The 13048-nt window shown below is 40.4% G+C and overlaps 1 protein-coding gene across 5 annotated transcripts in view; it reads right to left on the bottom strand.

Moving 5' to 3' along the window:
• The window catches only part of LOC146513492 (voltage-dependent calcium channel subunit alpha-2/delta-4-like), a 108880-nt gene that overhangs the window by 94837 nt on the left and 995 nt on the right, over nt 1-13048 (bottom strand). Inside the window, exon 1 of one of the 5 annotated variants that reach the window (XM_085168745.1) lies at nt 12344-13048. The exons of the other annotated variants lie outside the window; for them this stretch is intronic. The gene's annotated coding sequence lies outside the window, so the exon portion shown is untranslated. The remainder of the gene's footprint in view (nt 1-12343) is intronic. 5 annotated transcript variants of the gene reach the window in all.

Below are 13048 nucleotides of genomic sequence, written 5' to 3'. Positions count from 1 at the left end.
GCCTGCCAGTGTTATAAAGTGCATGTACTGCTAATACTACAATTCCCAGAATGCTCTGTTGGTGTTTTGTCAGTCACGACAGGACCCATTAGCACCCTCTCCTCTGTTGACCATAGTCATAGCAACCATGCAAATACTGCCATGCTACCTATAACAAAATGGCAAAAAGAAAGGCAGGCAAAACTTTTGCGAGATCTCGCAAAACTTTTGCGAGATCTCGCAAAACTAACTCGGGATCTCGCAAAACTTTTGCGAGATCTCGCAAAACAAACTCGGGATCTCGCAAAACTTTTGCAAGATCTCGCAAAACAAACTCGGGATCTCGCAAAAGTTTTAGCCGCATTCTTCCCATTAGCTCGAAGCTACCGGGAGGTCTCGACCTCCCATTAACTTCGAGCTAATGGGAGGTCGAGACCTACTACAGCCGGGAGGAACACCGCTTTCCCGGCACATCGTGCCTCGACCTCCCGGTCGGCTTCGAGCCAGCGTCCAAAGAATGCGGCTAAAACGTTTGCGAGATCTCGCAAAAGTTTTGCGAGATCTCGCAAAAGTTTTGCGAGATCCCGAGTTTGTTTTGCGAGATCTCGCAAAAGTTTTGCGAGATCCCGAGTTTGTTTTGCGAGATCTTGCAAAAGTTTTGCGAGATCCCGAGTTAGTTTTGCGAGATCTCGCAAAACTTTTGCGAAAGTCCGTCTTAATTTTTTTTTCTCCCATGTCCCTGCGGGGCTCCGTACTTTCTGGACAGGTGGGAGAATATGATGAAAATTTGATAAATGATCAAATTTAATTCACAAGGCTGCAAATACAATTTTTATTTAAGAAATGAATTCCACTGATGTGTTGTTTAATTGGAATTTTGATTTTGTGTGTGTGCAATATTAAGTTATATATACGTTTATATAAGTTATATATATTGTTTAGTATTAAGCTTTGCTTGTTCCATATTCAGTTTTTCAGCAAAACTTGTTTGAGTCCATAAAAAAGATTCCTTGTAATATTTGGAGGAAGACTTTTTTCAATGAATATTAATGTTAGCCCACGACTTTGATCCAGTTTTAAATTTTGGCCCACTGTGTATTTGAGTTTGACACCATCCATCATCTCAATACGAGCACGGCCCGGGTCAGACATGCACACAAGCATGCAGGCCGCATGATTTTTTTTTTTTTCCAGTGTTCTTTCAATTTGTCGGAGCAGTGTGTATATATTGTCATGCCACATATTATTTTGTGTTAAGCTTCACTGTGTACTTACCGATTTGAATATATGAGGTTTATCAGTTTTTATTCCTTTATAATATGATTCATCCTGCTTGGTTTCCTGATTCATGTGGATCGCGTTTGACCACCTGGGTTGGCTGGCCTGATTTGTAGCACCTGTCTGAGCTGCTATCGATGCCAGCTGGGTTTGAATAACGCAGTGTGCTGGACTTTTTGATCTCCATCTGTTACATACACGCTCTCCTCTAACTTCTTTGATTAAACATTTAAATATTAGATGAGGAAAGCATCGCAGCAAAATGGTCATGAAAGAAGCCCATGTTTAAAATTTGCTGTTAGCCACTGCATGCGAAAAATCATCGGTGCACTCAGACAAACTGGACTCGTACTGAGCTTGGAGCGTTCTCATCAACGGTCTTTATAACAGAAAGGCAGGGACCCTTTGTTGATACTATACCACCACTTAACAACAGAACTTTTCATTCTCAGGTAAAGTTCTTGCGCTGTCAGGTGTTTAGCGTAAGCTTTCCCGTGTGTTTCCATGACAACGCTTGGCTCAGCAGCGGTGCGTTACAGCAGAAAAAGGCCCTTAAATATGACAGTGATGAAAGAGATTTAGATAATCTGCTCCTCATCTGGGTCACAGCAGAGAGCTGCAGGGGTCCACTCGGCACAGACTCACAGCAATGCAACGAGGCAACGCAACAAAGATGCAAGTTAAAGTTTTGGTTTGTGTCGCAACAGCAAAACGCACAATTAACACAACAGACACTATAATGTTTCTATCATATGATATAGAAATATAATATAATAAAATATGTACAGAGGAGGTCAGGAGACATGTAGACGAGTGAAGTACTATAACCATCTGTAAAAACCAGTGAAAGCTTTGTCGTGGTTTCTGCATTTCAGCCATGTCTCAAAGCTGATGATCACTGATTGTGAACTAAGACCATGCACACAGGCTGGTTAAAGCTCCATCATGTCATAGATGCACATGATCCAGAAACACAGCCTAAACAGTTTGTTTCAGACACCGGATGACCTGAAGGCCCGTTTTGAACTATGAATTATTCAAAGTTACCCCTGGAATTGGAAAGCAAAAATATCAATCTGGAGATTAGGAGAACAACGTTCACTTTCACTGGGTCCAGTCTTATTCTCCTTATACATGCTCCCATTAGGCTCCATTTTTCAGAAACACCAGATCTCTTACCACTCTTATGCAGACGATACACAGTTCTACCTTTCTCTAAAACCAGGTGCTGATAGTATGCTGCAGAAAGTCTCAGCGTGTCTTAGCGACATACATTGCTGGATGTCTCTGAACCTTCTCAAACTAAATCATGACAAAACCGACATTATAATCTTCGGTAAGCAGGACTCTATTAGACAATCTGGGCCCATTATCAGCTAATGTACATCCCCATGTAAAAAATCTTGGTTTCATTTTGATTCCACTCTCAAGCTGGACAAGCAACTAAATTCAGTTGTTCGTGGGAGTTTTTTCCAACTCAGGAGCATTTCTAAACTCAAAAATATCCTGTCATCTAAAGACCTGGAAACTGTTATCCATGCTTTCATATCGTCACGTCTTGACTATTGTAACTCTCTCTATTTAGGCATTTGTCACTCAAGCCTGTCGCGCCTGCAACTTGTTCAAAATGCAGCTGCAAGGCTCCTGACGGGGACTAGAAAGAGAGAGAATATTACCCCGGTACTCGCATCTCTACATTGGCTACCAGTTAAACATAGAATTGATTTTAAGATTTATTATTTGTTTTTATAGCCCTCCATGGTTTGGCTCCAGGTTACATTTCAGATCTTCTTAGCCTGCACTTACCCACTCGATCTCTGCGCTCCTCCAGTCAGATGGTTTTATCAGTTCCACGCTCCCAGCTCAAATCTAGAGGTGACAGAGATTTCTCCATTGCCGCCCCGAGACTCTGGAATAGTCTCCCCCCCCTTCATAAAATTCTCTTCATCCTTGGAAGTCTTTAAATCGAATCTCAAGACCTACTTATTTTCCAAGGCTTTCGGATCTCTTTGACATTACATGTCTTACAATTCTTTTTTTTTTTTTTTAAATGTTTTCTTTCTATTTTAACTCTTTTATTATATTATCCCTCTGTTCAGCACTTTGGCCGACACTTGATGTCTTTTAAATGTGCTATATAAATAAAGATGACTTGACTTGACTTGACTTTAACCATTCTGAGAGAAAAAATCATCAGAATATTCCAGGTCCAGGTGATGAATAATTACACATAACGAAGACAGCGTGAAGTGCTTCAGTCACAGCACTTCACACAGACAGACAGAGGAGAGAGAGAGTTTACCCAGCATGTGTTGAAAAGGAGGGTAACGCTCCATCTGTTCTGGATATTAATCCTCTAAGTTCAGTGCAGACACACACACACACAGTAAATACACTGTGGGCTTGTAACAGGTTTGACAATAACCCATGTAAGACACACTGCTCTGCTACAGATGTAACTAATTACTGTTCATTTAAATTCTGGGTGCTGGATTCCTTTGATGAATCATTTAAACTATGAAATGCTATGTACCATCATGCACACGTCTTATTATATATGAGCAACTCTCAGTGGCAAAGAGCTGCCAAAACTGTAGTTTGTTAAAACTCCCGATATCATCAGTGATCATGTGATTTAACCCTTTAAGACCTACCATAGAACCAAGTCCGCCAGAGCTTATATCATATTTTTACATGCTATGGAGCCATTTTTGGGAGCATTTCAAGTTGCTATACATCAATACAACCATTACAGCCTAAATTTTAATAATATGTCTGCATTAAGTACATAGTAATTACATAAATTGCAAAAAAGTGCAATAAACTACAAAAAAATTGAAAATCGTTTTTGTTTTTTTAACATATATTTCTAGTTAGAGAAATTTAAGAGGCTTATCCCTCAAAACTGTAAATACAAAAAAGTTGCACAAAATAGTTTCCCATCACAGGAAATTTATTTTGAGTGTCTTCATAGTTTTATTTTTGAAATACACCAATTTTTATATACTGCAGGAAAAACGAAAATAAAGATTATAGTGCAAATTTGCAAAAAAGCAGCATATGCATCAAAATAAACTATTTCCAGCAGTGCAATATGAGTCCTAAGCATCCCAGAAACAACACAGAAAGTCATAAAGTCAAACATAACTTTTAAAAACACCAGTCTAGGCTCATATGGCCCTGATAGTAAAAAAACTACATTTCCGCGAAATGACGTCACTTCCGGTTTCGGGCAGGTCATGGCGGACATGCGATAGTTCGTGCTGATGGATGTAGGAAGTGTTATGAACAGCTGATCGGATCGGCAAAGCGTGTTTCTGGAATATTATGTTTTTGTTGCTGCAAGTGCTTTTTATGCAGTTTTTGCAAAGCTATATGTGGAAGGAAACTGTGACCGAGGACAAGCTGATGGCATAAGATGTAAGTACAACTCCTCCGGTTTCATATGCAAAAAAATTTATTGCGCTAGCTTAAGTGGTTGCAGAGCTACCGGGATTTAAAAATAGTTACACAAAACGGAGCGTGCAGCTCCGACCGGTTTTACAGGGTTAAGTGCTCGATGCTTTGCCCTTTTTTCTTAGATTTTTATCTGTTTTTTCTTTAATCCTGGAACTCTTGACAGTATAACATTTTAAAAATAACAATAATTTTGTTTGAATCATGTTTACCCGTGTAAGGAACTCTTCTCTCCATTTTCTCTTTACTTTTTTACGCATCACAAATGGCAGATTTTGACCATCATGAATAGAATAAAAATGTGACCCCGGAACATGTTATCAGTAGGCTGGCTGGACAACATCTTATAGTTACGTATTTTAAAACGTAACAGTCAGCAAAACAACCCAAATCATTCAATCTGAGCTCAGAGAGATGATGAACACTGCTGGAAGACTGAGCTGGAGTCATGGTAGGCACTGGTTTGCTTGTGTTTCTGTCTCGCTCCTGTTGTCTTTCTCAGGCCTTGGCTGGGTTGGGCAGGTGGAGCTCTACCTTTGGGTGGAGTTGCCACCATCTCCTGCACACCAGCATCCACACCTGTTGCTTATTTTCCTGTCTCCAAGTATTTCAAAACCAGCTCACACATCCAGTCTTTGCCCAATTGTCTGTTTTTCAGTGTGGTATTCAAACCCTTCCTTGTGACCTTCCCTGGGTGTTTGGCACCCCTCCTGGACCTTACCAACAACCCTCACGTGTAAGCCTGCACCTTCAGTCCTTACTTCTCCCGAACCCAGCTGTCTCCCAGTGAACCTTCGTCTAACTGCAAACTCAGGAATTCCGCTTTTGCCAGTGTCCTCTATCCCAGAGAAATTTCCCCATGGAAGTTATTCTGTGTTTTAAAATCAGTGCTTCTTGTAATCAATAAAGGTCTTGAGTTTGATCAGTTCAGCCTCTTTCTGGTTGTGCATCAGAGTCCACTATGCCTTTGGTGTTCATGCCTTGATAAGCATCTGCCTTTAGTTTTCCAAACGGTTTAACTCACAGGTGTCGAACTCCAGGCCTCGAGGGCCGGTGTCCTGCAGGTTTTAGATGTGTCCTTGAACCAACACAGCTGATTGAAATGGCTAAATGACCTCCTCAACATGTCTTGAAGTTCTCCAGAGGCTGGGAATGAACTAATCATTTGATTCAGGTGTGTTGACCCAGGGTGAGATCTAAAACCTGCAGGACACCGGCCCTCGAGGCCTGGAGTTTGACACCCCTGGTTTAACTTAAAGCAACAATCCTTGATGAATCTCTCTGTCCTTCAGCTCTCTGCAGATTTACGTTTGACTTTAGTTGCTGCCTTTGAAACACTTCAGTCGCTCATCCTGTCCTCCTTCAACACCCTTTTCTTCCTGCCTGGCAGCGTTATCTACATCACCCTTTTTCCACCGTATCCACTATCCCTCCTCTGCACATATCCAAACCATCTCAGCCCCAACTCTTCAACTTTGTCTCTAACCTGAGCTGTCCCGCAGATATACTCATTTCTAAGCCTGTCCATCCAAGTGACTCCCAAGAAAAATCTTACCATTTCATCTCTACCCCCTCTATCTCCACCTTCTGTGTTTTTGTCAGCACCCTTGTGTTCCAAATCATTTGACTGATATCATTGATCGAAACTAGGGATGCAACGATACCAATTTTTTCAAACCGATACGATACCGATACTTGGATCTGAGTACTTGCCGATACAGAGTACAAAAAACGATACTTCTACCACACACACACACAAATACAATTAATTGGGAGACAGGTTTTATTTTATTCCCTGCCAATAAAAAATAAAATCTTAATAAAAATGACCACAAAAAAATTTCAAGTGAAAAATAAGCACTTCTGTTAAATTATTGCAGAGTCTCCACATTGTAATTTTACAAAATATCACTGAACTATTGTCTCGAGCTTTCAGAATAATAAACAAACTTCTGTTTGGAATAAAATAAATACAAATTAGGTTTGAGAATAAAATAAACTTTTAAATTATTGCAGAGTGTCCATATTGTAAACAAACAAAATAATTATTATTATATAAATAATAAAATATAAAAAATTATAAAATAAATAATAAATAAAATAATTGGCCCCCTAGTGGCCAATCTAAAAAACTACAACAGAAATGACAAGCCACCCTCTGATTAATGAAATAAGTTAGTATCGGTTCATGGTATCGGTTAACTTTTACGAGTATGAGTACACACACATTTTACAGTATCGGCCCCGATACCCGATACCAGTATCAGTATCGGTGCATCCCTAATCGAAACTATAAACTTCATTTATTCAACACTCCTACCAGAGCTTCGCACTGAACAGGTAGCAATGATTACTCTGACATTTTTCTACCTGTTATAACATAAAAATGTTTTCATTTTCAATACAAATTGTGCCAGTTCTGAAAAAATAAATAATAAATGAATCACCTACACTGCCTGTAAACGTAAAATGTCAAACATCTGGGAGTTGTCAATAACAAAGAATGGGTAGTGCTCATTATATCCCTGTAAACTCGTCTGCTCCGAGTTTCCTTGTTTTTCTGACACATTGTTTAAAACGTCATAATTTTACTTACTAGCCTTTTCCAAAATAAATAAATAAATAAATAAAAATGTAAAAATACATTAACATAAGTACTGCCAGGCATGGGAGCCTTTAAAATAGAAATAAGAATGTTAAAGTGTATTTCATGTGTGCAGAGGTATGAATGGAAGCAACTGAGATACTGGGTTAGTATTCCTGCTACTGAAAGTCTGATTGTATGGTTCATGAACTCCAGGCAATGTTGGCAAAACCAGGTCAGTCCAAAAAAGAACCAGAAGCACGCTCTTCGGTTCAGGTGAGTCCACGCCATACTGTGCAGTTACTGGACAGTTACTTGCTCTCGCCTGCGTCGATGTTGGGTAACGTGTAGAAATGTTCTGGGCTGCAGTCCACCTGTGAAAACAGCTTCCAGTATAAGTCTGAGGGGGCAGAGCCCTATAGAGCAATTTATTTTCTCACATTTCTAACAGTACCAGCTGATCACTTTATATTCACTGTTAGGTTTAACAGTCCTAAAATGCCGCAGCATGTATGAAAGCAACGCTCTCCCATCCGTCTCCAATTCAATCTAAAAATGCTCCCAAAATAAATCCTCCATCAAGATCACCTCTGAAGTCTATTCAGCTAATCCCCTGTGCCGAGGGTGATCTGCCCAGCAGACTGACTGACAGAAAACACACAGCCATCATTTCATTTCACAACCAGGTCAAAGGTCAGCAGTCCAGACAGCGACCTGGAGCGATGTCAAAGGTTTTTTTTAACTGCTTATCTAACTCATTGTGGTGATGTATGGCAAAAAATCGGGTTAATGTACTGTCTAATACAGCCGATAAGACAGCTTTATGATTAAGCCTGGAGACAAGCTACAGTTAACTGTGCACTATGCAGTAGGGCTGGGCGATATGACCCAAAATTCATATCTCGATATTTTTTTAAAGCCATAAGTTAAGAACAAAAAGAGAGTTCTTAGTCACACTGTGTCCCAGATGTCACACAGGCATTTTTATTTACATACAGCATAGATTTACATGAAGAAATTACTCAAAAAGAAATTATCAGCATTTATTAAATAATAATGCTCCATAAATAAAAGAAAACAATGTTGTTTTTGTGCATAACAAAGAGCTCATAATTGTGCAGTCAAAATGTAAACTAAAAGACGCTGAGCATAGTAACAAAGACAGATTTCACAGCTGCTCTGTTCCCAACTTCTACTGCGTGACTGACAGCCTGGAGTTTGAAATCCTCTTTGTAACACTGTCTCTTAACAGGTGCCATTTATGGCCCTTATACACACACAATACGGTAATATTACGTTGAAGCACAGTACGTATCACTCCGCGAGGCTCCAGACTACGGTAGCCGTAATGCTCCGACAATCCATCAAGCGCTGCAGCTCCGTAGCTTAGCAAAGTCGTACTAAAACATTTTTTGACAGATTGCTGAGCGCCGTGTACCACCTAAAATCGGTTCGCGGTCAGTAAGCACAACCAGAATTCATACGTAAGGCGCGCTGTCAACTTTTGAGAAAATGAAGGGATTTTAGGCCGTGCAGCCCCTGTGGGCTGTCGTTAGCATGGTTAGCTCGTTAGCGTGGTTAGCTCGTTAGCGCAGTTAGCTCGCTAACACGTTGACGCCGTCCAGCCCCACAACTCGCTAACGGAGATTTGCCGTGTCCATCTTGTCGCTGCTTGCAGGTGAAGCTATGGGGGAGGAGGGGGAGTTGTGTTCAGTGAAGGAGAGGCGAGGCCGAGTAATGTTGCGCAGAGACAAAAGCGGACGAAAGAGGCAAACTTGTGGCTCCACAAGTATAATTATAACGTAACATAGACTATATCGATATAAAGGATATTGTCACATCTTATATCTCGTATGAAAATATATCGATATTTTTTAAAAACTCGATATATCACCCAGCCCTACTATGCAGCACTTGCATTAAATATTTGTTTTATTGCTTTATATTAAGTGTTTATAACACAACCAAAAAATAAGACTTTCCTCTAGTTTCTTGGCTGCTTCTAGCAGCCTGTAGACTGTGTGCAGGTTGGGTTCAAGACTTTTCTCCTCGCTCCTGCCTCTGTGAACCTCATCTGCCATCTTATAGAATCACAGTTAGCAACACTAGCTCATATCAGCCAACAGACACCATTAATCACCAACATCAACAAACGACGAAACACAAACTTTACAAAAGGGGCAAAAAACCAGTCAGTTTAATCGAGTGAAGCACTTTTGGTCAAGTGGTAATGTGACCAGTAATGAGGCAGAACTGGTCACTACATCAGCACAGCATCTTCCTACTTTGATCCATGCATGGGTGCATGAGCACGCAACCAAGCAGCAGCAGGCTGGATGAAAAACAAAACATTCAATAGATCGATACTTAATTTATTTTGCAAGGTTCATGTAAAGTAAATCCTAGAAATATTAATATTGTGTGTGAAATACACGCCTGATCTTCTACATCAGAACTGCCAGTGAAGGTGCAGAGTGAACTCTGCAGCTTCTTATTTCATTTCGTTGGTGCTGCCATCTGTGACGGCCTGCCAGAAAGTCTGACAGTATCGCGTTACCTCGGTTACCGCTCACTGAGTGTCACTGGTACAAAGTCCTGCCTCTTTAGCTCTGCATGTCACAGCAGCTGAGGTGGATTTGCAGGGGTTTAGGTGCATTTGTAGCCAGGTGACGTGGCCCTGTTTGTCCAGGCCTATGGCGGTTTGGTGAAGAATGTGGGTCAGGCTTGGAAAGGTGACCGTGGCCAGCGAGCCATGCTGGCCCACAGATGGTGATGCGGAGGGAACTGCCTCACAGTTCATGATAATGAGCTTCAAACAGACAACGCAAAACCACAAACATGTTGGGTAGATAAACACACTGCAAGAGCTTTGCATGTCACAAACAGTACATGAGAGAAAAGCAAAGTTGCTACAATTTTAATGAGCTTGAAAATCAATATTTGGTACGACCAGCTTTATTCTTCAACAGCCTGAACTCTCTTAGGCAGCTTTCTTATGTATTTCCTTAAGTAGTCTTCAGGAATTGTTCTCTGAAGGGTGTTCAAAGCTCTTTGGATGTTGGCTGCCTTTTTTCAGGCTCTCTTGAGGTCCAGACCCTGCGGAGGCCAATCCATGGCTTAAAGTATTCCAGTGTGTTTTTCTATCCCGGTGTTTTTATTGCGCTGGCAGTGTTTGGAATAATTGTCACAATAAAAAATGAAGCCACTGTCAATCAGACACTTTCCAGATTGTGTTGGTCGATCAAAATCTGTGTTCTTAACTCCATAAATTCTGGAAAGATCTCAGACACCACTGACTGAAACGCGGCCCAAACCAAACAAAGCCTCCAGCATGTTTTACACATGTAGACTCAGTCTTGCAGTTCTCTCCTGACCTCCTCTGCACATATTAACAATCATTTAAACCAGAAAGTCAAAATCAGAAAAAAATCAGGGGATAGAAGTCTACCATAGTGGAGATTATTCGTATGATGAAAACTATAGAAATGTACTGGAAACCCTCGATTCATCCATATTGTCCTGCTTGCCTGGGTTGCAGGGGCAACAATCAATGCAGAAATTCCCAAACCTTTTCAAGCTGCTGAAACATCAGCTGAAAGGCCTGGTTCTGCCCTGGATATGTCTGAAACTTCTCACCTAGGACTAGAGATGGCACGATACCACTTTTTTATGTCCGATACCGATATCATAAATTTGGATATCTGCCGATACCGATATGAATCCGATATAGTGTTTTTTTTAATCAATAAAACGTTTTTTTAATATCTTGCTGCATTTTGTATAAGTTTATACTCAAGTTTAAATAAATAACAACACTAAAGCTATTCTGTTACACCTGTATGTAAAAAATACACTGCGGCCAAAATATTTCATAGTTCAGCAAAACTGATCAATCTAATAAAGTTAAACCTGCTCCATCCTCCCTATTCTGGTATTTTAAAGAGTACTTAGCAGAAATATTAAGCAACCTAACTAATAGGGTTGCAAACTCCCAGCAAAAGAAAATAGGGAACCACCCTCTTCCTCATGATGCTTAATCAATGTAATCAACTTTAATTTGATGCAGGGAGGAAAATGTACAGAAATAAATTATTTTTCAAGAATAATTAAATAGATTCAACATCTTTCTTCAACAGAATTGCAGACTGCACAGATGGTACCTTCCCAAAGGAAAAAGTACTACTACTAAAAAGTACTAGGGTATATTAGACTTAACAGTTACTATATACAGTAATGGACTTCTATATATTTTACATCAGATTAAAACTTTGGGTGTAAGAGTCAGATAATTATTTATTAAAAGCTCGACATTTTAAATGAGAATAAGAAAGAAAAGTATGTCTTTGTGCCCCCTTTTCCCTGTTCATGGCCTATCGGCCCCCCTGGCTAAACTTTGCTAGATCCGCCCCTGCACAGTTACGTCAGCTGTAGAAAAAGATCCTGGTGTAGAAATAATATTAAATAAATTCTAACAACAGCTGATCAAGCTTAAACGTGCTGCTGTTGTTCAGCCGCTGGTTTCCTCTTTCTGGTGAGAAGTGGGCCAAAAACTAAGAAGAGAGACGGACTCGCGACAGAAAAGCCGATCAGCTGATCATTGATCAGTTTCACATTGAAGTAGCAGCAGGAGAGAGAGAGAGAGAGAGGCAGTCGCTCCATATATCGGTTGTTAAGCTTAACGTGGGAATGCTTTACAGACATTCAGAGATGAACTTGCACACTTGCTTTACTTCTCTCTGGGAAAACTTCCTCGGAGATGAAATGCTGGTTTGAGGCTACAAATACACACAGCCGCTCTATCACGTGATGCACACTGCTGCGATGTTCTAAGGTTATGAGCCGAGTTACGCTGTGTAGCAAGTTTTGTGCGGTGCTTTTTTGATGTTTAATGGATCGGATTACATTTTTTATTTCTCTCCGATATCCGATCCAGTAATTTGGGTCAGTATCGGACCAATACCGATACGTAATATTGGATCGGTCCATCTCTACCTAGGACCCACCCAATTAGCATCCTAGTCAGATGTCTGAACCTTCTCCACTCACTTCTTTCAAAGTAGTTCTATTATGAGCTCCTCAACCTCTCTCCAAGAGTGAGACCAGGCATTTTCCAAAGAAGGTTATTTCTGCTCCTTGCTCATTTTTCCAGTTGCCTCCCACAGGTCCCACACATACAGGAGAGCAGGAACATGTAGTCAAAAATGTGCAATGCAATGTATTTCTTATTTTAACAAAATAAACCACACAAAAAACCTACACAGCTAAGAACCTAATTGCAAAGTAACTGTTTTTTTGGCCAAACTGGATGCTGTACTCCAGTTTGTGTGACCCATGTTGAACAGCTGAGTTAAAATAAGCTTTTGAGTTTCCTAAATCTGAGTTTTTATAAGTGTTACATCACGTTTAACTGTCACACCTGCAAATATCAAAGACAGTGGAGCACAGATTTCAGGGAGTCCTGAGGGAAAACAGCCTGCTGAAACACAGTTATTCTCTCGGGACCTCCATGAAAGCGCAGTGCATTCTGGGAGTTGACTATCAGAAGCTGGAATAAGCCCATTCAGGACTATTTTCTACAAGCTACACGCTTACTATATTCTATATGTGTTCATATTAACATGTCATGTTACCATAACTGCGAATGACATTCAACTTTCCCATCCATGGGTTTCTAACGATATCTACAGTCTTACAATAATGCAGGCCTTTAAAAAAACATATTTAACCCTCTGCAGATTATGAGACGTAAAC

This window comes from Neolamprologus multifasciatus, chromosome 7 (genome assembly GCF_963576455.1).
Source record: "Neolamprologus multifasciatus chromosome 7, fNeoMul1.2, whole genome shotgun sequence".
Lineage (NCBI taxonomy): Eukaryota > Metazoa > Chordata > Actinopteri > Cichliformes > Cichlidae > Neolamprologus > Neolamprologus multifasciatus.
This window is presented reverse-complemented; position numbering and strand designations above follow the sequence as displayed.